The 25,219-nt window shown below is 53.5% G+C and overlaps 2 protein-coding genes across 15 annotated transcripts in view; one reads left to right on the top strand and one right to left on the bottom strand.

The window, feature by feature from the left end:
• Positions 1-25,219, bottom strand: part of RALGPS1 (Ral GEF with PH domain and SH3 binding motif 1) — a 299,761-nt gene that overhangs the window by 79,082 nt on the left and 195,460 nt on the right. The window lies entirely within an intron of this gene.
• Positions 24,040-25,219, top strand: part of ANGPTL2 (angiopoietin like 2) — a 36,298-nt gene continuing 35,118 nt past the window's right edge. The window contains exon 1 of the mRNA XM_020874862.2: positions 24,040-24,528. The gene's annotated coding sequence lies outside the window, so the exon portion shown is untranslated. The remainder of the gene's footprint in view (positions 24,529-25,219) is intronic.

Genomic DNA, 25,219 nt, shown 5'->3' with positions numbered 1-25,219 from the left:
CTTCTCCAGTGCTCCAAAGCCAACACTTAAGGTGGGAGGACGAGGAAGAGGACAGACCTGCTGGGGTGGAGAAGAGGGGCTACAACAACCAGAGGGCCCAAGCTTCCTCCCCCTTCCCTCCTACAGGCTTGCTGCCATGACGAGGGGAACAACAATCACGGTGGTAACAGCCTACAAGCTGACCTGTGTTCAGAGCTCACCATCTGCTGAGCCTCAAGACCAGGAATCAACATGTGTCACCAGTATTAACCCACGTGTGGACACATTCCACCGAGAGGATCCGTGGTCCAGGAGTGGACATCTGTGTCTATTTTAGCACACTGTAGCACAGTAGACCCTCAATATCACAGAGAAGAATAAAGCAGATTTAAAGAGAAAACTGAGCCAGAGTGTTAGTAGGATTAGTGAAGATGGTTGTGGGGACACACTGCATTGTCTCGGATCGTCACAGCAGCTGTTCCACAGATGGCAAGGTCGGGGGAGGTTCCGGGCACCCGCAGAGTGGTGACTTGGGGTTAGGGTCTGAGCCTGTCTGGCCCCGGTTCCCCGCTGAGGACGCCTCGGCTCCTCCGCCCCTTCGCTCTCGCTCTGCTGACCCAACCGCTACTCACAAAGCACATTCTCTAAGCTCTGGTCCTGGAGGGGTCACACGACCCAGGTGGTTGTTTGGCATCCATCTCCCCACAGGTCTGCCCCGGTCCTGTCCACCAGAGGAGCCTCTGTGGCCAGCACAGCTGGGCACACGTCAGGTTGGGTTCAGGAGTGTCTGTACGGCACTGAGTAGGGACCCCTCCCAAGAAGGAGAAGACTGGGTGGCGTGGACAGGTGAAGTCTGCCACCACCCAGAAGGCACAGCTTCTTCCTCGCTCGGCAGAGTGACCCAGGAAGGGCAGGTCTGTAAAGTTCTCCCAGCCCCAGGCGGCACCAGCAGCCTCCTGGAGCCCGGGGGCACAGGGTAGCTTGTGGACTTGCCTCACCAGGTCCTCCCCCGTGTCAGCACGGGGCTGCGTGACCCCTCTTCTGACCAGACCTTCCTCTGAGGCAGGACAAGTCCAGACAAGGCGCTGCCGGCCCTGTGGCCTGGACACACGTCCCCGGAAGCATCACCTCCCATCCCTTGGAAGGACAGACAGCTGGGGTGCAGGGTGAGGCCAGCGGGAGACAGAGCCATCCTGCGGGGCCCAAACTTGGGCGGCTCAGCTCTGTCAGCACCAGAACAGATATGAAGAATTCAGAGTAGGTTTGAGCTACAACTCACAGCTGATAAAGGTACTGTCTACCCACCACTCACTGTGACCCTCCTGCACTAATAATAAACTGGTGAGTCCTCCTGGCTGAGTGCCTGGTGGATGCCCAGCACTGGGCTTCCCTGAGGGGGCCATCAGCACTATGCCCCCTTGAGAGATGTGGACACTGACAGGGGTGCCTGAGGTCACACAGCTGGGAAGGATCCAGACTCCATCCCTCAGTGGCCGAATTCCATGGGACGTGCCGCTCTGTGGGCTGACAGCTGGCACGAAGGGCTCTATTTTCCGGGGCCTCTTTGACGGCCTGGGGACGGCAGCAGTTTGTGAGCTTGTCAGACACACCTACTGTGCCGGGTGAGCCTGCTCCCGGGATGGCCCCGGCTTCCCCTCTAGCGCCAGCCTGGGATGACAGGTGTCGGTCCACCCTCTCTCATCAGGACTCCCAGCTCCCGGGACATACTCCCGGTTCTCCCAGCAGCTGGATGGCCGGGGCACTCCACGAGCACTGGCCCAGCTGGTGGCCTTGGGTTCTGGGCTCCTGTCTCAGCCCTGCCCCTTCTAAGCAGCACAGCCCCGTCCCAGCAGCCCCGTAACCTCAGCTGTGAGCGAAGGGGCTGGAACTTCTGGCTCTGACACTGAAGAAGATTTTGACTCTGTAGAGACCAGTGTGCTACATACACCATATCATGGAGTATAAGGCTGTGGACACGAGCATGTGAGCACTGTCCCCACCGCCTGGACACAGTCCACTCACTCCTCAGCTTGAGGCTCACGCCGCACTCCCTGCAGAACCCCCCGCCCACCTCGGGCCGCTGCTCTGTAACAATCAGTCCCTTTGTGATTAAAGGAGGCGGATTCCCGTGGGCTTCCCTGGTGGCTCAGATGGTGAAGAGTCTGCCTGCAGTAAGGGAGACCTGGGTTTGATCCCTGGTTTGGGAAGATCCCCTGGAGAAGGAAATGGCAACCCACTCCAGTATTCTTGCCTGCGGAATCCCATGGACAGAGGAGCCTGGCAGGCTACAATCTATGGGGTTGCAAAGAGTTGGACACGACTGAGCGACTTCACATTCCCGAGGCCTGTGGCCAGTCCTACATCACATCTTCCTGAGGCCGCGAGCAGCCTGGGATCAGAGAACTTGAATAACCCGTCTAAGGTCACCTGGACAGCAAGGGACAGAGTGGAGTCTGACACCTCGTCTGCCCGACCTACTGATTACTGGACGCCTGCCTGCTCCTGTCTCTGAGCCCCCAGGGCCCGGGGCCACGGCTGCTCTGCTCCACCACAGGCACTCAGGAACTAGTTATTAAATGAAAGAAGGTGATGGGGTGGAGGAGGGGGGAGCTGTGTAAGTCAGGACCCTTCTAGTTGCAAGTGACAAAAACTCTCCTGGAACCAGCTTTTAAAGGGGGAGGGACTTTAAGAATCCCAGAATGGCTCACAGGTCCAGGGGGCTACACCCCAGAATGGGGGAAGCCCAGGACAGACCCCAGGGAGGCTGGAGGGGGGCCCGAGTGGATGCCTGTGGCCTGCACACAACCCACTCTCACCCCTTATGCTCTGCCCCTCAGGTCCTGGCCTCGGTCACTCAGATGCTCCATGGGGCAGAGGTCAGGCCACCGGCAGCTGTGGTGTCAGGATCTGACCGCGCTGCAACCAGGGCAGAGAAAACCCCTGTCCCTGGCTTCAGAGAAACATAACAAGACAAACAGGCAGAAACTCTGCTCGGCCCGTGAGAGCCTCCACGGCTGGGGGCTGACGTGCTGTGCTTAGACCAGATTCAAGTGTGGGTGAGGAGGCCCGTGAAAGCCCTGCGCAGAGGGCAGAGCTCAGTAATGCTCCGGAGACCCTCCTGTTTGCATCGCTCTCCTCCCTCTTCACCCCTCACCTCTGCCGCCAGGGCACCCCCAGCAGGCAGTCCCAGCGGGTCTCATCCCGCATAGACGCCACACCTCCCCCACCCTTCTGCCCATCTGTGGGAGTTTCAGGTGGCCAGACTGGTGACTCCCAACCTGGGGTCCTTGGATGACTGAGTAATCATTACTAGGTTATTGCGGAACTGGAGTCCACTGGGGTCCAGACATGAAATGCTTTATTCTCTCCAACACCCACTCACCAACTGTGCTGGTGTTGACTGCCCTTTGTAATTCTGGGCAGCTGGTCCCTCAATGAAATCTGGGCCAGATTCTATAACTTTGCAGCCACTTCCCATTATTAGCATAGTTGCATTTCAAGATTTAAGACTCGGTTCTGTTTATCTGAAAACTTGATTCAAACTCAATTCAAAGCTCAATTCATCTTTGTTCACTCTCTCCTCCTTCCTGGGGGCCTGGAGGGGATGGAATGGAAGGTGTTCAGCTCTTCCCCAAGGCCATCTTCTTTGTTTGAACCTCCTTCCCCAACACCTTTTGGACTCCAGCAGACCTCCCTGGGCCCATTCTCTCCCGGGGATAACGAGATACACTCACAGGGCTCCACCTGTCACTGTCGGGAACACCTGGTCTGGTCTGGGTCCCTCTGATGCAGGTGATCTGGATCTCCAGCCTGACCCCTCCATGGCTGAAAGGAAGCCAGGCATCCTTTCCCTGCCACAAGGGGCATGTGTCCTTACCCTTCTCTAGGCTGAGTGTCCCACTGTTTGATGCAGTGGTCATCTGGGTGGCCGCAGCTCCTGCCCGACTGCCAGCCTCTGCCCCCTTCAGCTGGAGACAAAGTAACGTCTAGGGCGGCTGTTGGCATCCTGAGAGGGCCAGAGCCAACGCAAGTGGGAGGTGAAGCCATCTCTTCCCAGACACTCATGTTCTCTGAGCCTGGTGATCCCACACATGCCCCCTCCAGAAACCTCTATACCAGAAATAACCGCTTCCCTGGTGAATCAGTCGATAGAGAATCCGCCTGCAATTCGGGAGACCACCAGCAGTTCAGGAGACCTGAGTTCAATCCTTCGGTGGGGAAGATCCCCTGGAGGAGGGCACGGCAACCACTCCAGTGTTCTTGCCTGGGAAATTCCATGGACAAGGAAGCCTGGAGGGCTACGATCTATGGGGTTGCAAAGAGTTGGACAACTGAGCGACTAAACCACCACGACCACCATCACACCAGAAACAGACACCAGCTTCCATGTTCAGTGTGACTCGGATTTCAGGGGCTATATGTCAATAACCCTCTTTCTCCTCTTCCCAAGAGAGGGAAGGGGGCTGAAAAGGACACAGCCCCCTACTCTCAGCTGCCGGGGACACTACCATGCTCCATGGTGGGCTGAGGGTTCTCACGTGCCTGGTCCCTCCCCTGTAGGAGGCACCCGATTTTCGCAAAGGACTCACCCAGAGCCTCTCGGTTTGGCTCTGGGGAAGAGAAGCACCCATTTCATCTTAAACCACCCTTGCTGCGAATCCAGGACCCTCCCTCCTCTGGGACACCCCTCAGAGTCACCGGGGTGGATATGGGGAGGCAGCTGAGACTGGAGGTGGGACCAGAAACCATCACCTCAGTTCTGTTCGACAAACATCCTCTAGTTACTCCCGGCCAGCCGGGTCGGAAGGGCTGGTAGAGCTTGTTAACAAGAAGCGGGTGAGGCATTTCTTTTCACCAAACACTAGCAGTGTGTTTCACAGAGACAGTCTGTGTTGCAACAGTAAAAAAAAAAACGGAGCTCTGTGTCAGTTCTGGGGGGACAAGACCTGGCCCCCGGGGACCCTGCGCGAGACTTCTGACTCTGAGGCTCAGTTTCTTCATCTACATGGTGGAGATCAGGGTCATCGTGTTCATGACAAGGAGCCATGGGCTCCCTGAGGTGATAAAGAGCTTCACCTGGCACCCGAATGTTACAGCACACACGGCAGCGATGATCATTTATAGGAGTTCTTAAAACGCAGAGTGAAGGAGAGACATGGAAGGGGTCCTGGCTGCGGATGGGATCCCAAGGCGGCCGGCTCAGTGTCCTCAGGAGCCCAGCCCGGCGCCGGGCACACGTGGGCCTGTAGCACACATTTTACGGACTGGGTGGTGGTCTCCTGATTCCAGGAGACTATTAATCTGTTATTTATTAATGAGGTGCTCTGAACACAGATTTAAACTGCATTTGGTCCAGCAACCAAAAGAGACTGTGGGTCATTAAAAAAAAAAAAAAGAAGGAGGAGGAGAGACCCCTCTGTGTGTGGAGGGTGGTGGGCGGAGCCGGCAGCTGACTCCCGGCGCCTGCTGGAGCTGGATGGCGGCCGTGAATGCTTTCTTTCTTAAGTGAAGCTCCTCTCTGTGTGTGCTGAATCACGGCATTCACGGGGGGGGGGGGGGGGGGACAAGAGCATTTGCTAAGCGGATACCAGGCATCCACGGGTGCAGCCCGGTGGGTGGGGGCGCGGCAGGGGGCTGGGGACCCAGCGGGGCCCAGGCTAGGAAAGGAACCTGAAACCGGCTCCTATGCCCTCTGATTCCCGCAATGGTGGGTGCTGGCATGGAGGAGGCAGGGGGCCCAAGTGAACACGGTGACCACAGACCTCGGCCAGGGAGAGAAAAAGGAGAGACGAGGCCCAAAATAGGCTGCACGCGTCTGGGGCGTCAGCTGGGAATCGCCCCTTTCAGCAAGTCAGGGCTCAAGCATTCTGTTTACCAAACGCTCTGCACACATAGAAACCGGCTGGTCTGGGTTCCACGTTAGAGGGGACAGGGAGGGTGGGTTTCGAGGTGTTGAAAGCTGCTCTGACAATGCCAGGGAGGAGGGCCGGGCCTGGGGGTGCCCGTAAGGAGGCTGGCAGAGGAAGAAAGGCCATGGCAGGCCGGCGAGCGGGCGGGGCGGGGTGGGGGCGGGTGCCTCACGGCAGCCCAGCCTGGCAGGTAGCGGGAAGCGGGGTGACGTCGGCCGGCAGGGTCGGCTCTGTGGAGGGGAGGGGTCGCCACCGCAGCAGGCTCTGGAGCCCGTGAGGGTAATCAGAACCAGCTGAGGCGGAGCTGCCAGGAAGAGGGGTTTCCAGTGGCAGGAGCCCGGGGAGGTTTCTCCACCCAGGCGCGCTCCCCTGCTCCACTGCGAATCTCTCTCCTGGACTGCGGCTGTTGGGGGGCAGGCCTTCCCCTTGGGGTGCGCTGTGTCTCTCCCCAACCCCCGCCACCCTGTGTCCTCCTCGTGCGGCCGGGCTACCCACTCCACAGGCCCTGCAGACGTGGAAGCACCTTACACGCGTGTGTCCTCGCTGGTGACAAGAACTCTGCGACGTGGGTGCCTCTGAATGCCCACTTTGCAGACGGGGACACAGATGCACAGAGAGGCGACATGAAGTGTTCAAGGCCGCGCCGCTAGTAAGTGGTGGGAAGTCTGGTTTCAGAGCTCACACTCTGTACTAGTACACGGGTAGAATGATGATGCCGAAAAAATAAAGCACTTATTACATGGCAGGCACTTTGGATGCCTCCTGTCATCTGGTTCTCACGACAACCCAACAAAATCTAGGTATCACTTTTACTATCCCCAGTTTACAAAGGGGAAATGAAGGCATAGAAGACAAGAGTACTTGCCCAAGCCCACTGGCCAGGAAGGGACAGGCCTCTCACCCCAGCACCCACGACTGTGCCACCAAGCCCTTCACTTATCCACCCAACAGCGACGCCAACTGAGCACCCACTGCAGTGTGCTGAGCACTGGGGACCCAGGGGTGATGTGAGGTGACTGCCCCACCCTTAGAGCCTGCTGGGGGAAGTGAGAACACCAATCGTACCAGTGAACAAATACACCCAAAGTTCCAAGTGTGAAGGAAAGTGTATCTGCCCTGAGTAACACTTCAGAAGGCTGTTTTTGTTTTTGTTTTTTTTTAATGAGGGGAGAGGGGTGTTTGATAATTTATAAAAGTTAATTTTTGGGGGCTTCCCTTGTGGTTCAGTGGTAAAGAATCCACCTACCAATGCAGGAGACATGGGTTTGATCCCTGGTCTGGGAAGATCCCACATGCCCCGGAGCAACAAAGCCTGTGCGCGACAACTGTTAAGCCCGCGCTCTAGAGTTTGGGAGTCGCAACTACTAAGCCCATGTACTGCCAGCTACTAAACCCCCATGCCCGTGAGCCTGTGCTCCACACCAAGAGAAGCCCCTGCAACAAGAAGCCCACACACCGCATCCAGAGTAGCCTTCGCTCACCCCAACTAGAGACAAGACCATGCAGCAATGAAGACCCAGCACAGTCAAAAATAAACAAAAATTATTATGAAAGAGTACTTTCTACAGGATGATTTTTTTTTTTCATTTCAATATTTTTTTAATTTTATTTCCTATTCTGTGCCAGCAAAGCAGTGGGAAGTCAGAGACATGTTAATAAAATTGGTCGAATGAACCTTGTTTCACAGTCCAGACACCACTTTTCTGCTTAAGCACTACATTTTCCCAGGTCATTTTGGTGGAGAAGGGAAGGGCAACACAAAGCCATGAGCCGGCTCCCAGGAACGGCTGCAAAAAGCCAGACCACACTCTCCGGCGAGGCACGTAAGCAGGACCTGCACGTGAGAGACGTGCGGTTAGAAGTGGGCGTGGTCTCAGTTGGGCGCCCGGATGCACCTTCTTTGCAAGCTCGTCGACCCTGAGCAATGGTTCCCACAGTGAGGTCCACATGGGAACTTCTTAGAAATGCAAACTCTCAGGCCCTACCCCAGACCTACAGAATCTGAAACTCGGAGTAGGGGGCGAGGGGCAGTGAGCCCTGGCAAACTGTTCTAACAAGCTGGCAGATGATTCCGAAGTTGCCAAAGCTCGAGAATTTGAGCTGGGAGGGGCTGAAATGAAGTGCACCACAGACCCAGCGCTCACTGACTGCCTAGTGTGTGTCGAGGACGTGGCATCTCAACCATCCCGGGGGCTCTGGGCACAAACAGCGCTACCCGACAAGGGAAGCAAGGAGGGTTGGAGCTTCCCTAACTTGCCCATCCTCCTGCTGCTGGGTGGCTGAGAACATAAAAGCCTGTTACGGTTGTGGACTTGGGATGCAGACAGGTCCAGGTCCAAACCCTGGCTCTGCCGCTTGCTGGCTGTGTGGCAGTGGGTTGACTCACTGTGCTTGCACTATGTTTATCACTTATAACCAAAGACGGTAGACACAACCTCTCCTGGGAGGTGCTCTTTCTGAGGATTCTGTGAAATGCTCCATGTGAAAGGCTTCCCACCATGCCAGGCACACTGTGACTGCATGGCAGATGCAGATGTTTTGTGAGCGCACAGACCCTGTAAGCCCTGAAGGCCTCTGAGCCCCCACAATTGCTGTGATCAAGTGCAGGCACCAACTCTCATGTACTTCACTCGCAAGAGAGCTCTTTAGACCAGGGTGCCCTGCTACTCTTATTCAGGAATAATCCTATTGGATTTCTGGGACCTTGGCTGGCGAGAAGCAACAGATCCGGAGAAGGCTGGGAGGCGGGAAGGGAAGGTGACTGCTGCCATGGAAAGGAGAGCTAGAAAAGTAACAACAAACACAGCTGCCTGGAGCTTACAGGCAGTAAAGTCAGGCTATTCAAGATGACTGAGTCACCAAGCAGAGCGTGATTAGCCAAGATTTTCAGAGGCTAGTGGGTGGTGTGTGTGTGTGTGTGTGTTGAGGGAAGTCTGTGTGAAAAGCTTAATGAGAATGGATAAAAATTTCAAAGCACTGGATGTTTCGAGAGATAACTTGGTAGCTTTCGGTCACCCTGATGATCTAAAATGGCTAGGTCCTTGGAGCCTAGAGAGCTGAGGCTTCCCTGTGACAGAGGCAGGTCACCAGAGTCTGAAAGGCCAGGCTCCTGGCACCAGACTGCCCAAGTTCAAGATCAGTCCGCCATGTAACACTCTGACCCTGGACAAGTCAAGGAACCCATTAAGCCTCAGTTTCTTGACTTATTTCTCAACTGAAAGTTGAGTAATAATAAAGGAACCAATCTCATGGGGATCAACAAGCCCTCAGTAAATGTTACAAGTCACGTCTGCATGTGCACATGTGCACTGCCCACGAGCCTGCTTCCCACCAGGTGAAAAGGATTATCTTCTTTGGTTAAGCAGACTTCACATGCAGGCTGCAGATCAAGGCAGGGGCAGGGAGGCACTTTCATGACAAAACGACTGCTGGTTGCGACGCCCTGCAGGAGTGGTTCGGGACCGACAGAAGTGCAAAGCAAAGAGGGAAGACTCAAAGAGGCCATCTGGAGAGACACCAAATGACCAGTGCCCTCCTGAAGTCCCAGTGTGTTAGAAACCCAGGGTAACGGGGCTCCTAGTTACTGAAGGAGGAGAGCCAGCATTTACTGAGTGCCCACAGCGTGGCAGGTGTTGCACTAGGGTATCTGCACTTTCAGAAGGCACGTGGTTACTAAGAGGTGGACGTAGAATTCAAACCAGGCGTGGCCGACTGCCCTCACACCATCACGACAGTCACGGTCCAGAGGGAGGGAGCTGGGCATACACACTGTCCTCACTTTCTTCCCACCCTCTCATCAACTGCTGGTACCTGCCACTGGCCAAACCCAACCGGAAACGAGAAGGCAAGGGAGCCCAAGGAGACCATCCAGACAGGTCAGCCTCGGGGCACAGGGCAGGGTGCTGAAGGGCAGATCCAGACGGCAACTGGAGAATACCCAGCACAGGTGAAGCCTGCCCCTTGCCTTCCAAGGTTTCAGCCTCAGAGCTGGCCCAGGGTGGGTAGGAGGGAGGGCAGTGGGGTGGTCTGCAGGCTTAGCGGGGCTGAAGCAAGCCTTCCATGCCAGCTGCCCCTACCCCCTGCAGGGCCTGTGTGGGGGCCCCTGGGACACCCACCCCAAACCTACTTGCCAGAGAAATCAGGGTAGGTCTGGGAGCCTTAAGCCCAGGAAGAAGCAAAAAGAATCCACCCTGATTTTTCAAGGGCCCCAGCCACAAATTCTTGCTTTGATCCCACCAGCATATCCACAGCACCTCACCCTCACTCCCAAGTTCCCCCAGTTATTTCTGCAGTGTCTGGGTTAGGGTCTCCTCACTTCAGCTCCCTGTAGGTATCTGTTTCTCCACCCTCTTAGAGGCTGGTGCCCAACACAACTCAGCTGTCAGAGCTGGCTGTGGTCAGGGCTGCCAGGGACAGCTGCACAGAGTGTGCACTGCCCAAGTGGATAGGGCGGTCATGAGTGTGGGTCACTACCTCAATTCCTGGAACTATTTCTATGGTTCTTAAGTAGTAAATCTTCTGGGTGCTAAACAGTGCAGTTTGATCTAAACCCAGAGTCATGTGGGTTTCTGTCAGCTCTTCCTCTAAGACCTAGCCTAGTCCAACCACTGGTCACTGTCTCCTTGACTCTGCCCTGGTGCCAGGCTCCTTGTTTCTCAGTCTCTTAATGGAACCATGCTCTCAGCTCCATTCTTATTCCCTTTGGACCATTCTCCACCCAGTCCCAGGAGGGACAATGAGAAAATACAGAACAGTGCACCTCATTTTCCTGTGTCCAACCCCCAGAGGCCTCCGCTGCACTCTGAATCCAACCCCGAAACCTCCCCTGGCCCACGGGACCTGCCCCTCTGCCTCCCTCCACTCTCCTACTCAGCGGCCCTGCTGGGCCACACCGATCTTTCATTTCTCAGAAGGCCAAGTTCACTGCCCTCCCACTGCTTCTGCATGTGCTATTCCTTTGCATGGCTGCCTCCTTCCAGTCCTTGGGCCTTGGTTCACATGACCCTCCCTCCTAGAAGCCTTCCCTGAGCACCCTGTTTAAAACAGCCTCCTTCCCATCCCCATCTTTCCTATTCCAGTAACTGGTTTTATCAGTCTGGAAATTATCTCATCTCTTCATTGTCTGCCTCCTCAAAGAGACACGCGCTCCAAAGGGCCAGGGGCTATGCTGCGTCCCCAGCACCTGGCACTGCAAAGACATGTGGAATAACTGAGAGGACCTCCCCTATGAGGGCAGCGGCCTGGCCCTTTGCTCTGCTCCGTGGCTCGTGCTGAGACCTGTGGCCTCGAATCTCATAGCTCAGCACTGCCTGAGCCCCAGCCTCACCACGACTGAAGTGAAAACAGCCCCTCCTGCCTCTGCTGACAGCCCTCACTGCCCGGAGTTCAGACTGCTCTCTGGAGGCCAGGCCGGACTCAGGCCTTTCCTGGTGGCACCAGAAGTCCCTGTGCCTGGGCCTGCATCTCTGCTCCACCACTTCACCTGGTGTGCCCTCAGGCGGGCCACCGAACCTGCCTACACCTTGTTTTCTCCTCGGCCCAGAGCTGCTGTGAATACAAACAAGGTAATTCACAGTAACCCTTAGCACAGTGCCTGGCACTGGGCCAATGCTCATGGAGTGTCGTTGTCTCCATTACGACTTGCCGTGATGTTGCCCCCACGTGTTACTCCCAGGACTCAAGAGCAACTGTCCTCCTCATATCTGCTAGAGCAGATGGGAAAACATTTTTTTTTCCCATAATCCAGAGATACCTCGCCCCCCACCCCCCAGGGTTGGCTCATCGCTTTGGACTCCACTTCTGATAACTTTAGGTTCACTGAGAAAGAGGGAATCATGGATCTACAGAGAAACAGTTAACATCTGTACCCACAAAGATGCCCTATCCCCAAGAAACTTGCTGTTCAGAAGGGCAGATCTACAGGTGAACAGGACTATGGGGGCGGAAGTGAGGGTGGGGGCGGTGGTCAGCGCTGAGCGGCGGCCCTGGGGGCTGTAAGCACACTGCCCAAATACTACACAGAACTTCACGTCGAGTCAAGATGGATTTTTACCACCAAATGAACATGTGCCAAGCTTCTTTTAAAAAAAAAGGCTTGCTGGGTTTTTTGTTTGTTTGTTTGTTTTAGTGGTTTCAGATTCTGAATTTGTGGAGGAGGGAGTGTGGCCCCTCAGTCAGGGCCGCAAGGCACAGGGCTGGGGGTTCATGACACTATCAGGGGACCCTCCCAAATGTTCTAGCTTCTTTCAAAATGAGAATAAACAGTGAAGTTTTAGGTCAGAAATTGCTTCAATATACAATGTTAACATATTTGTCCTTACACCAACACAGTCACAGAAGATGCTTTTTAGTATTTCTAGTGGGGGAGGCACACAGAGTGCCCAGGGAGGGGGGTTGGGGGAGGAGTTGGGTCCCGCCTGGAGCACCACCCGCACAGACCCCGGGAGGACCAAGTGAGACAAGGCCAGTGAACAGACCGCACAATGCCCTACGTAGTGAACAATAAAGGATGACAGTAATAGCGATCATAATGTTTTCCCAGTCTCTGCTCCTTCATCTATGAAATGGAGTATCTGCTGCCCGCTCCAACCCCAGGCCTGCCATGAGTCTCAAGAGAGATAACAAACACCAAAGTGCCGGGGGGCAGGCCCTGCCATGCAGAGGAGAGGAGCTAGGACGGGGGACCCCACCATCACCCACTTGGACCAGGAACCCGAGCGAGGGGATGTCCCCCTGCTGCCTGCCTCCACCTGGCAGGACGGCCCCGAGAGGCCCATGGCAGGTCCCGCCTTCCTTGCTGTGCCTGCCTGGCAGACGGAGCAGTGAGGTGGGGAGGGCGTGGCTGGGTCGGGGCACCGGGGGCCACATCAGGGGAGGAGGGGGTTACTCAGGACCCCCAGAGACAGCCTGGGGCGGACCTGGGGCAGCCCGTCAATGGTTTAGACACAGCCTTGCCATGTCAGGGCAGCTGTCTTTCTCTCCTTGGTCTCCTCCCCACTCTCCTGCGTGCGCAGTCTCTCAGTCGTATCTCATTCTTTGCAACCCCATGGACTGTAGCCTGCCAGGTTCCTCTGTCTGTGGGATTAACCTGGCAAGAATACTGGAATGGGTTGCCACTTCTTCTTCCAGGCCCTCTTCCTGACCTAGGGATCGAACTCCTGTCTCCTGAGGCTTCTACACTGCCAGGCAGATTCTTTACCACTGTGCCATCTGGGAAGCCCACCCCCTTCCTCCTAGACAGACTCCCAAATGGGGGGGTCCATGCTGCCCTCACCCCTAAGACCCTGAGTCAGGAACCCGAGATGAGTTTTAAAAGGCTAGTGTTCCCCTGCAGTCATTCAATGGACATCAATCATGTGCTTCCACGCACCAGACCTTGAGTGAGATGCTCAGGCCAGAGCCCAGACTGAGGCAGCCCTAGGCCCAGCCCCCGGACGTCTCTGATGATACCAGCCCATCTCCGCACTGCACCAGCATCTCTGTCTAGTGGCCCCACCTGACTTCATGCCTGGGAAGCTCACTCCATCCGTCTCTTGCCAGAAGCCCTCATTTATCTGCTCTGCTGCCTTGTTGGGTCCCAGGACCGATCAGCAAGGTCAGCAACAGTTCGGCGGCTCCTAGGGACGAGAATTTCAGCAGGTGTCTGTCTGTAAGGGGGCTGGAGTCCTCCCCTACAGACTGGAAGGCTGCCTCTAGCCCCTCATTTCCTGATAGGACAAAGGTCCTGCTGAAACAGACCACAGTGTTCCAAAGGCAACTGTTTTTAAATTTTTTATGTAAGATGGGGATGATTTTAAACAGCTTTGGAAATTTTCTGTGAAGGTTCTGTTATGAAGCTACAAAAGAAAACCAACAAATGCTAAAATTAAATCTCTCTTCTCTCTGCGCCTTGGACTCCCCTCTTGGGGATGAGCCCCCACGTCCAGCAACAGGGTGAGAGAGCAGCGATGAACCAAATGAACATTCCCTAAAATATCGTTATAAAGACAAAATGAAAACCCGTCAACTGAAGTCTCAGCAAATTTTCTCTGGGCAAACTGACCTGGAGCCCACAGTTGGTGCTCAGATGGGGCTTAATAAGTATCTGTTGCCAAGGTAGCGGATGTGGCAGGTGACGTCCTTAGGACTGGCAGGTGACGTCCAGGCCTGAGGAGAGGCGCTGCCCTGACTCTGTCCTCTGGCAGGCGGGCTGGCAAGTCGGGGATGAGATGGGACTTACGCAAGCTGAAATCAGGCTCTTCAAACTGCTTTTGTACTGAGCACGTGCCCTGTGCTGACACTTGCATAGACTGGCCTGGCAAGCACTTAACGGAGACAGTGACCGCGAAGGCCTTTCTGTATGCCTGGACAGCCTCTGTGACACTGGGCAGTATAGGAGCATTGCCTTAGAGTCCTCCCGTAAGTGAGGCCCCCTAACTTCTCGGCAGGAGACACACGGCTCCCCTTTCAAGCACAAGGCAGAGAGTCATAGGGCCCGACCCCAACACCACCAGGAAAGGAGGGGACCAGGTGGCTCACTCTCAGCTCAGAGGCAGCTGTTTCATTAAGTCAGATGGAGGGAGGCTTCTGGCAGTTTCACAGCCTTGCTGATGCTCAGACCCTCCCCGAGGTCTTCCCAAGACCAGCTGACCGGGAAATGAGGGGCCCTGTCTTTCAATCCCTCACCCGTGGGTCAACCTCACTGCAGCCATGATGACTAAAAACTGCCACCTTCCCTCGAATCTGAGAAGTCGTGAGCCATTAAATGGGTCGTGTTCTAGCAAAAAAGAAACAGTGCTGCCAATTAAACCCTGACATGCTATTAACTTTAAGATGCCCCCTGATTTCAGAGCTCTCAAAAACAAGAAAAAAGCATTAAAAGGTTAGAATCAAAGAAATGCAATTTGTTTCCAGGACAACACCATAGTGTGCCTGCCTGCTGTAGTGCTGCTGACGTTAAGTCTTCATCTTGGTCCCATTTCTGCCTAGCAGTGTGGTCTGCTGTGAGGAACCTCACTTTGCCAAGCCTTGCTCTTCTTGTTAGTACAACAAAATAGTAATACTTCCCTCATAGGGTTTCAGGAGAAGAAAAAAAGATACCTATAAAATACTAAGCTTGACACCCAGAACATCACAGGTACCTACAGTCTGTTCAGTTCAGTCACACTGTCATGTCTGACTCTTTGCGACCCCATGGACTGCAGCATGCCAGGCTTCCCTGTCCATCACCATCTCCCAGAGCTTGCTCAAACTCATGTCCATCGTGTCGGTGATGCCATCCAACCATCTCACCTTCTGTCATCCCCTTCTCCTCCTGCCTTCAATCTTTCCCAGCATCAGGGCCTTTTCTAACGAGTCAGTTCTTCGCATCAGGTGGCCAAAATATTGGAGCTTCAGCTTTGGCATCAGTCCTTCCAATGAATATTCAGCACTGATTTCCTTCAGGATGGACTGGTTGGATCTCCTTGCCGTCCAACGGACTCTCAAGAGTCTTCTCCAACACCACAGTTCAAAAGCATCAATGTTTTGGCACTCAGTTTTCTTTAAGGTCCAACTCTCACATCCATACATGACAACTGGAAAAACCACAGCTTTGACTAGACAGACCTTTGTTGGCAAAGTAATATCTCTGCTTTTTAATATGCTGTCTAGGTTGATCATAGCTTTTCTTCCAAGGAGCAAGTGTCTTTTAATTTCATAGCTGCAGTAACCATCTGCAGTGATTTTGGAGCCCAAGAAAATAATCTGTCACTGTTTCCATTGTCTCCCCATCTATTTGTGATGGGACCAGATGTCATGATCTTAGTTTTTTGAAAGCTGAGTTTTAAGCCAACTTTTTCACTCTCCTCTTTCACTTTCATCAAGAGGCTCTTTAGCTCCTCTTCGCTTTCTGCCGTAAGGGTAGTATCTTCAGCATACCTGAGGTTATTGATATTTCTCTTGGCAATCTTGATTTCAACTTGTGCTTCATCCAGCCTGACAGTTCACATGATGTACTCTGCATATAAGTTAAATAAGCAGGGTGACAATATTCAGCCTTGACGTACTCCTTTCCCAATTTGGAACCAGCCCGTTTTTCCATGTCCAGTTCAAACTGCTACTTCTTGACCTGCATACAGCTTTCACAGGAGGCTGGTAAGGTGGTCTGGTATCTTCATCTCTTTAAGAATTTTCCACAGTTTGTTGTGATCCACACTGTCAAAGGCTTTGGCTGAGTCAGTGAAGCAGAAGTAGATGTTTTTCTGGAATTCTCTTGCTTTTTCTATGATCCAATGGATGTTGGCAATTTGATCTCTGGTGCCTTCTGCCTTTTCTAAATCCAGCTTATACATCTTGAATTACTCGGTTCATGTACTGTTGAAGTCTAGATTGGAGAATTTTGAGCATTACTTTGCTAGCATGTGAGATGAGTGCAACTGTGCAAAGGTTTGAACATTCTTCAGCATTGCCTTTCTTTGGGATTGGAATGAGAACTGACCTTTTCCAGTCCTGTGACTGCTGCTGAGTTTTCCAAATTTGCTGGCATATTGAGTGCAGCACTTTCACAGCATCTTCTTTTAGGACTTGAAATAGCTCAGCTGGAATTCCATCACCTCCACTAGCTTTATTTGCAGTGATGCTTCCTAAGACCCACTTGACTTCGCACTCCAGGATGTCCGTCCGGCTCTAGGTGAGTGATCACACCATCGTGGTTATCTGGGTTATGAAGATCTTTTTTGTATAGTTCTTTTGTGTATTCTTGCCACCTCTTTTTAATATCTCCTGCTTCTGTTAGGTCCATACCATTTCTGTCCTTTATTGAGCCCATCTTTGCATGAAATGTTCCCTTGGTATCTCTAATTTTCTTGAAGAGATCTCTGGTCTTCCTCATTCTATTGTTTTCATCTATTTCTTTACATTGGTCACTTATGAAGGCTTTCTATCTCTCCTTGCTACTCTTTGGAACTCTGTATTCAAATAGATATATCTTTCCTTTTCTCCTTTGCTTTTAGCTTCCCTTCTTTTCTCAGCTATTTGTAAGGCCTCCTCAAACAACCATTTTGCCTTCTTGCTTTTTTTTTTCTTGGGGATGGTCTTGATCACAGCCTCCTGCTCAATGTTACCAACCTCTGTCCACAGTTCTTCAGGCATTCCATCTATCAGATCTAATCCCTTTAATCTATTTGTCACTTCCACTGTATAATCATAAGAGATTTGATTTAGGTCATACCTGAATGGTCTTTGTTGGTAAAGGTATCGATAAAGGTCCATGTAGTCAAAGCTATGGTTTTTCTAGTAGTCATGTATGGATGTGAGAGTGGGACTATAAAGAAAGCTGAGCACTGAAGAATTGGTGCTTTTGAACTATGGTGTTGGAGGAGACTCTTGAGAGTCCCGTGGACTGCAAGGAGATCCAACCAGTCCATCCTAAAGGAAATCAGTCCTGAACATTCATTGGAAGGACAGATGCTGAAGCTGAAACTCCCAATACTTTACCCACCTGATGCAAAGAACTGACTCATTTGAAAATACCCTGATGCTGGGAATGACTGAAGGCGGGAGGAGAAGAGGACGACAGAGGATGAGATGGTTGGATGGGATCACTGACATGATAAACATGAGTCTGAACAAGCTCCAGGATTTAGTGATGGACAGGGGAAGCCTGGCGTGCTGTAGTCCATGGGGTTGCAAAGATTCAGATACGACTGAGCAATTGAACTGAACTGAACTGAGTGGTCTAGTGGTTTTCCACACTTTCTTCAATTTAAGTCTGAATTTTGCAAAAAGGAGTTCATGATCTGAGCCACAATCAGTTCCCAGTCTTGTTTTTGCTGACAGCTTAGGGTTTCTCCATCTTTGGCTGCAAAGGATATAATCAGTCTGATTTCAGCATTGGCCATCTGGTGATGTCCATGTACAGAGTTGTCTCTTGTGTTGTTGAAATAGGGTGCTTGCTGCGACCGGTGCATTCTCTTGGTAAAACTCTGTTAGCCTTTGTTTGCCCTGCTTCATTTTGTACTCCAAGGCCAAATTTGCCTGTTACTCCAGGTATCTCTTGGCTTCCTACTTTTGCATTCCAGTCCCCTACAATGCAAAGCACATCATCTTTGATGTTCACAGATGCTCTAACAAGGCGTTTGAAGACACACATTTCTTTCATCTTCTAGTGTCCTGGTGGGTACACTGAGTTGAACCAACCTACAAATTACTGGGGCTGATATTTTCCAGAAGACTCTGACCAAGAACAGGGATGGCAGACAACTGAATTAAGGACACCCACCAGCTGGTTAGTGTATGGTAGGACACCAACAAAAGCAGGTGTACAGAAGATTTGGGTGAGAAGGCAAACTCCACTGGGATGTGGAGAGGTCCAGTTCCTGAAAAGCAGGAGTAGATTGTATTGAATTAACACTTTTGTCAGTAACAGTGATGAAAGCTGGACAATATACAAAAGGCAACTGCTTGAAAGCACTTGAGAGCAACCCAAAGAAGCAACCAATAGAAGCTGGAGGGGATACGGTCCTTGAAAGACATGAAGCACATTAGGGTATTTCCCTATTCGTGGTGACACACAGGATGATGAAACAGAATGCAGCAGTGTTACCAGCTGGGAAGAAGAGGAAGACATTGGACCCTGAGGATGGAAACTGAAGGGGAAAACGCTAGAAAGGAGACAGCCACAGAATGAGGAGCTCCAAAATTACCATACAGGTTCCCTTGAATCCTTACTTGACTCCTAAACTGTACACATGGAGAGAGAGAGTTCATAGAGCCCAAAAGAAAGCAGTAACTGAGAGGCAGAAAGTTCAGCAGGTGCCTGAAAGATGGAGTCTGGAGTTCAAGCACTGCCAAGTTAAAAGGGCTTAGCCAACACTTACGGCTCCCAATTTAATCCTAGAAAGGTCATGCCTTACTATTAAACCCAGGATTAAGGGTTATACTCTAGGATTATAGGCAAAATCAAAATACACCTACCTGAACAAAACCTAAAAACCTAGCCTGCACAAAAGCAAGGTAATACGCCAGTAATTTAACTGCCTGTCAGAACAAAACATATCATTCTGGAGAGAAAGACAGTAAGATGCTGAGTCTTTTCAACGTAGGATCCAAAATGTCCAGTGTATGATTTAAAAATTATAGGCATGTGAAGAAGCAAGAAAATATGACCCATGATCAAGAGAAATAATAAAATTAGACCCACTGATGACCCAGATGTTGGAATTAGTATATAGGGATTTTAAAACGTGTGTGTGTGTGTGTGTGTGTGTATGCACCTGTATATGCTGGGATTCCCAGGTGGTGCTAGTAGTAAAAAAACTCACCTGCCAATGCAGGAGACCTAAGAGATGCAGATTCGGTCCCTGGGTTGGGAAGATCCCCTGGAGGAGAGCACAGCAACTCATTCCAGTATTCCTGCCTGGATAATCCCATAGACACACGTGCATGCTAAGTTGCTTCAGAGATGTCCGACTGTTTGCAGCCCTATGGACTGTAGCCCACCAGGCTGCCCTGTCCATGGGATTCTCCAGGCAAGGATACTGCAGTGGGTTGACATGCCCTCCTCCAGGGGATCTTCCTGACCCATGGATCGAACTCGTGTCTCTTAGGTCTCCTGCCTCTCTTACATCTCTTGGCAGGCAGGTTCTTTACCACTATCACCACCTGGGAAGCCCCTTAAAATGCGTACATATTATAAATATGTACAGGATTTTCAGGAAATGAAGGATAGAATGAACGAGTGGATAGAAAATCTCAGAAGAGAAATGGGACCCATAAAAATATACCAAGTGGCAATTCTAAAACAAAAAGAATACAGCACCTGATGGAAAACATAATTTGGATAACATTAAGAGCAGATTAAACACTATAGAATGATGGATCAGCAAACCTGAAGCCAGGTAATAGAAATGATTCAAACTGAAGCACGAGATTTTTTTGAAAAAGATAAAATAAATGGTGCTTCAGTCACCTGTGGAACAACTCAAGTGTGTAAGTGGAGTTCCAGGAGGGGAGGGGAGAGAGAACGGTACAGAAGAAATATTTAAAAGAATAATGGCCTCTAACCTCCCCCACACCCCCGCATAACATTCCCAAATTCAGTGAAAAATACCAACCCATAGATGTAAGAAGCTCAGTGAATCCCATATAGAAAAAATACAAAAAAAAAAAAAAAAATCACATCATCATCATATTGCTGAAAATCAAAGATAATGAGAAATCTTAAAAGAAGTTAGAGGAGAGAAGACCCCCTTTCCCATGTACACAAACAACTACACAGGAAGAGCGCTGACTGCTCATTAGAAACAATGTAAGCCAGAAGACAAGGGAAAGGCATTTCAAAAGTGCTTGCTAAAATCAATTTGGCATACATGAAACCTGAAATCCTGCTGAAACTAAGACTCTGAGGCTGCAAGATACAGCAAACCCCCTCCCAAGCACCCCTGTTTATACAAGCACCCACATCATTCATGCACTCCCACACCACCCCACACCCACATACACAGTTATCTCAGTAGACCATCCCAACATTCCCAATGGTGGGGTGTGGGGGAGATTGTAACTGTCAGGAATGTGATAAGATAGGAAAAATCATGAAATCATTTATACAAATTGTGGGACACAATTAAGATTCCTGGTGTTCTGCCACCATGTAAATGTCACACTTTTCTTTCATTCTGATAAAATGTACAAAAAAGAAAAAGACTCCCTTCTCCTCAAATGCATCAGTCACATGACACTTGGCACACAGGTGGAAATGCAGGGATGGCGCTCACTGAGAGATGGGGGAGCCATCAGGCAGCTTGATGAGGATGTTCCGGGGGTAAGAGACGGGAGGGGGAAGCAGCGGCAGCAGCAATTCCCTGAGTGATGCTGAAGGCCGAGGGCCAGGCATCGTGCCAAGTGCTTCAGATATGTCATCTTAATCCTCACACCAAAACCCTAGGAGTCAGTATCATCACTGCCGTTTTGAACATGAGGAAACAGTCAGAGAGAATCAGAAGGTTGCCCAGGTTAGTGACAGAGCTGGGATCTGAGCACAGTTTACCCTCTCCCATCAGCCATTCGCTTAATCACACCTCTGCGCTGGGCTGGATGAGAGGAGAGCTCCACACGGCCCACGCGACTCATGCCCCAGAGCTCAGGGGGCTCCCAGACAGCTGAAACGACCAGAACCAACGTTCACTGAGCACCTCCCATGTCCGAGCTAGTGTGTCTCACACTTAACGTGTCACATCTTATCTCATTTTCGCAACAGCCCTTTGAGGTCAATTCTTACATCACCTTCATTTTCCACTTGAGCTAAGTGAGGCTCAGAGCTACTGGTGGGGGAACCAGGATGTGACTCCCCAGCTCGAGCTCCCCAGCACCGTGCCTGACTACCGGGGCGGGGGGGTTGCCACCAAGAGGGCAGGAGTTGAGCAAAGAAAGGCAGGGCTTGGCCACCCTGGTGCTCCTCTCCCACTGCATGGGACCCTAGCAGCTTGGAACTGGGAAAGCAAATCTGTTTAGCAACCAAGGGACTTGGGCTACACCTATTCCCGAGGCGGGAAAACCTAGGAATTCCCCTGCCCCAGGGGTCCCGTGGCCTCCCCAGTCACCTCTCTCACCACTCACTCAGGGCTCTGGGGCCTCAGCTGCAGGGCCTGTCAGTCCAGTCTGCGCTCAGTGACAGCGTGGCCTTAAAAATACCAGCAGGCCGGAAGCCTGCTCGGCTCAGAACCTTTCAGTGGCTCCTGCCTGTCCTTGGGAAGAAGTCCCCCTCTGACGAGGCCTCGTCCTCCGCCACGTTCCCCTTCTCTCCTCCAGACTGCTCCCCTCTCAGCCTCTCCCAGCTGCTGTTGCCTCAGGGTCTGCTCCTGTTGCTGCTGCAGTGTAACAAATCACCACCCAAATTCTGCGGCCTCAAACAACCATTTCCTTCCCCCGTGGGTTCTGTGGGTCAGGAACTCAGACATGGAACACAAGGATGGCTTCTCCCTGCTTCCTGAGGCCTGGGGTCTCGGCAGGAAGACTCTAGCTGGGGAATGACTCAAAGGCGAGGGCCCTCTTTCTCCCGTGTCTGGGGGTTGGTGCTACCAGCTGGGACCTACGACACGCACGGTTGTCGCGTGTCGGCTTCTGGGCGGTTGGACTTCTCCAGGTCCAGCCTGGCCCACGGCTCCAACACAGGGTGTGCCAGCAAATAAGGCAGGCCTTTCTTCACCCAGCCTTGGCGGTCAGGCGGGGCCACTCCCACTGCTTCTAGAGGGCAGGGAGCAGAGACCCTGCCTCTCAACAGGAGGAGTGTCAGGGTCTCACTGCAGAGGGGAGATATTGTCTGGGCCATCTTTGAACCTGATGCAGTATTCTCTCCTTCCAGCCTCACCACCTGCTGACTCACCCTTCAAGTTTCAGCACCACTTTGTGCTTCATGCCCTGGCTGCTTATTCAGGCCTCCTGCTCGGATACTCCACGTGCCCACTGCTTCTCGTGTACCTCTGTCTGTCTGTCTGCCTCCCCTCCTGCCTGGGAGCTCTGTGAGGACAGGAATTTTGCCTTTCTGGTGTTGGCTCAGTGAAAGCATTAGTCGCTCAGTAATGTCCGACTCTTTGCAACCCCATGGACTGTAGCCCACCAGGCTCCTCTGTCCATGGAATTCTCCAGGCAAGAATACTGGAGTGGGCAGCCATTCCCTTCTCCAGGGGATCTTCCCGACTCAAGGCTCGAACTCAGGTCTCCTGCATTGCAGGCAGATTCTTTACCATCTGAGCCACCAGGGAAGCCAGAGCAGATTCTGAACAACAACAAAAAAAACTTCCTGGAGAAGAGAGTCAAAGAGAGAGAGGAGGAGGAGGGAGGGAGAGAAGGGACCATGCCTGCACACAGGCTGTCAAGGGTGCCGCTCAGGAGAATTCTGGCGCATCCCAGCCTGCCTTGGCCCCACTGCCGTGGTTCCACCAGGACCCTCCAGGCCCTTCAGAACATCCAGAGTGAGTGGCACCTTCACCCCCGTGGTCCCTGTGCGGAGGGTTTCTGTGCCATCCAGCTGTCTGGCTAAAGAGGTAGGCTGTAAGATGCTGGGGTTTTCTGGCAAAGACTCACTTTCTAAAAAGGGATGGAACTGAGAGATGGAAAAGGGAGAAGGTCTGAGCAGGATGGGAGAAACTGAGGCAAGAAGGAAAGTCTGCTCCCTGCAAAGACAGGAGTGGCGATCCCAGGGAGGCGAGGACCTTGGAGGACCCATTTGCTCCAGACCAGGAACATGACACCCTGTGCCTCGGGGTGTGGAGAGCCCCATTAAAGTTTCTCTCCTAACTGGTACTCAAATATCATCACCACCCTCACCATCATCACTCAACTTTTTAAAAAAGGAAAGAAGGGTTACCACCGATGTTGCACATGGCTGTTGTCCAGGCAGCGGACAAAGCAGCCCCCGGTCACCGCTCCGCAGGACTCGCCTTGGTGCCCCCCAGCAGGCCTGCCCACGCCCATGAGGCTGTAGCATCGCTCACTTCATGGGGTCCAGGGCTGACTCCTCTCCTGCTCTGACTCTACCAGCATTCACGAGCTTGTCTCCACTGCCCTTGGAGGTAGATTACCCATCTCAGCTCACTCACTGATGCACGAGAGGATGTCCAGAGAGACGAAGTGACTTAATCAAGGCCACTCAGGTGGGACGGGACTGAGCGTCTCTCTGGCGCCTCCCCACCCCCAGCCTGTCCTGAGCCACTGCCTCTCTCTAACTTCACAGCATGGATCCTGCTGAATTCTGAGAAGACAGCCTGGGGCTCCTCCCCCAGGGTTCAGAGGTGAGGGAAGTCTCCAAGGAGGGCGGCTGATGGGGAAAGGCGGTCTGTGTGGGACTGCCCTGCCTACACCCTCCCCCCACCCCCCCACACACCCGGGGCTCTTCGGGGCAGAGCAGGGGATGGGAAGCGACCCAGGGGAGGACCCGGCTCCCGGCTGCCTGCACAGCTGGGGCGGATCTAAATCCATTACCTGAGTGAGCGGGGACGCTCTCTGCCTCGGCAGAGCGCACCCAGGGCTGCCCGGGCTTTTGGGAGCGGCTGGGCCGGCGAGCAGAGCTGGCCAGGCTGCTCATGCCAAGGAAGGGGGGGGGGCCCGGCGAGGCCGCCAAAGCAGGCTGGGGCGGGAGGGGCCGGGCCAGCTGGGGCCGGAGCTAGTGTGACATCACCGGGCGGCCCGCCTCTGTCTGGGGCTGAGGGGAGGCCCGGAGCCTTTCTGGGGCCTGGGGGATCCTCTTGCACTGGTGGGTGGAGAGAAGTGCCTGCAGCCAACCAGGGTCAGGCTGTGCTCACAGTTTCCTCCGGCAGCATGTAAAGGTTCCACAAAGGAGTTGGGAGTTCAAGTGAGGCTGCTGCCCACAGCCGAGAATGGATCCCGAGCCCTGAGTGGTGCTGCCTGAGCCCCGGACCTGCAGAGCATGGCACTGGGGCAGCAGCCGGCCCCCGAGCGAGAAGGCAGGGTGTGAGCCGCACGGCAGGACCCCCGGCCAGCCCCAGCCCCCGGCTGGAGCCCCGCTGTGGAGCAAGCAGAGGCCAGTGAGGCACGGCTACTTGGCGGCCGGCAGGGTCCGGTCTGCGACTTGGGGACCCCTCCTGGAGGCCATGGCCAGGCTGCCCCGCTGACGGCCGAGTGAAGCATGTGAGGAGCGGCCCCGGAGCCAGGCAGGAGGGACGAGGTAAGGGGCGGGCTCTGTGGCACCCCAAGGGACAGGAGCTGAGAGGCAGCAACTGGCCCCGGGTCTCTGGGTTCAAGAACCCCGACCCCCTCCGGCTGGGGAGGGGGGTGTTCGCAGCTGGGTCCTCCTGCTTTCACTTGGGAGCCCAGCACGGCAGCTGCAGGCACAGGACCTGTGGACACCTGGGCAGCTGGGGGCGTTCGGGGGGTGGGAGGTGGGGGGGGCCGTGAGGTCATGGCCGGGCTTATGAGGGGTTCATCAGTAAGCCTCACTCTCCTTCAGACAAAGAGCCTTTGGGGTGAAGGCAGGCGGCTCCCGCAGGGCTCTGGCCGCTGGGTCCGGGGTGTGTGCACGGCTGTGAGCCTGTGTGGAGCGGTGCCCTTGACGGGCCAGTGGGCCCAGGAGTCGCGGACGGCCAGGCTAGCCCAAGGACTCAGGAAGTTGTTTTTCTGTTTCGGGTTCCCATGCACCCTGGCTGGCGACGGCAAAAGCAAACGCTGTCCTGAGAGTGCCAGGAACCCTTGTTCAGAAAGGTCCCCGGGCGCTGAGCAAACTCCGCTCCCGCCCCTGCCCGGGAGGAGAGGAGCTGAGGGGTCCACAGCCCGGAGGGACAGCCTGCGGCTGCGACTCCGCGCTGCCCCAGCCTCCCGGTGCGTCCCAGGGGCTGAGCAAACTCCGCTCCCGCCCCTGC

Source organism: Odocoileus virginianus, chromosome 2 (genome assembly GCF_023699985.2).
Source record: "Odocoileus virginianus isolate 20LAN1187 ecotype Illinois chromosome 2, Ovbor_1.2, whole genome shotgun sequence".
In the NCBI taxonomy this organism is placed as follows: domain Eukaryota; kingdom Metazoa; phylum Chordata; class Mammalia; order Artiodactyla; family Cervidae; genus Odocoileus; species Odocoileus virginianus.
This window is presented reverse-complemented; position numbering and strand designations above follow the sequence as displayed.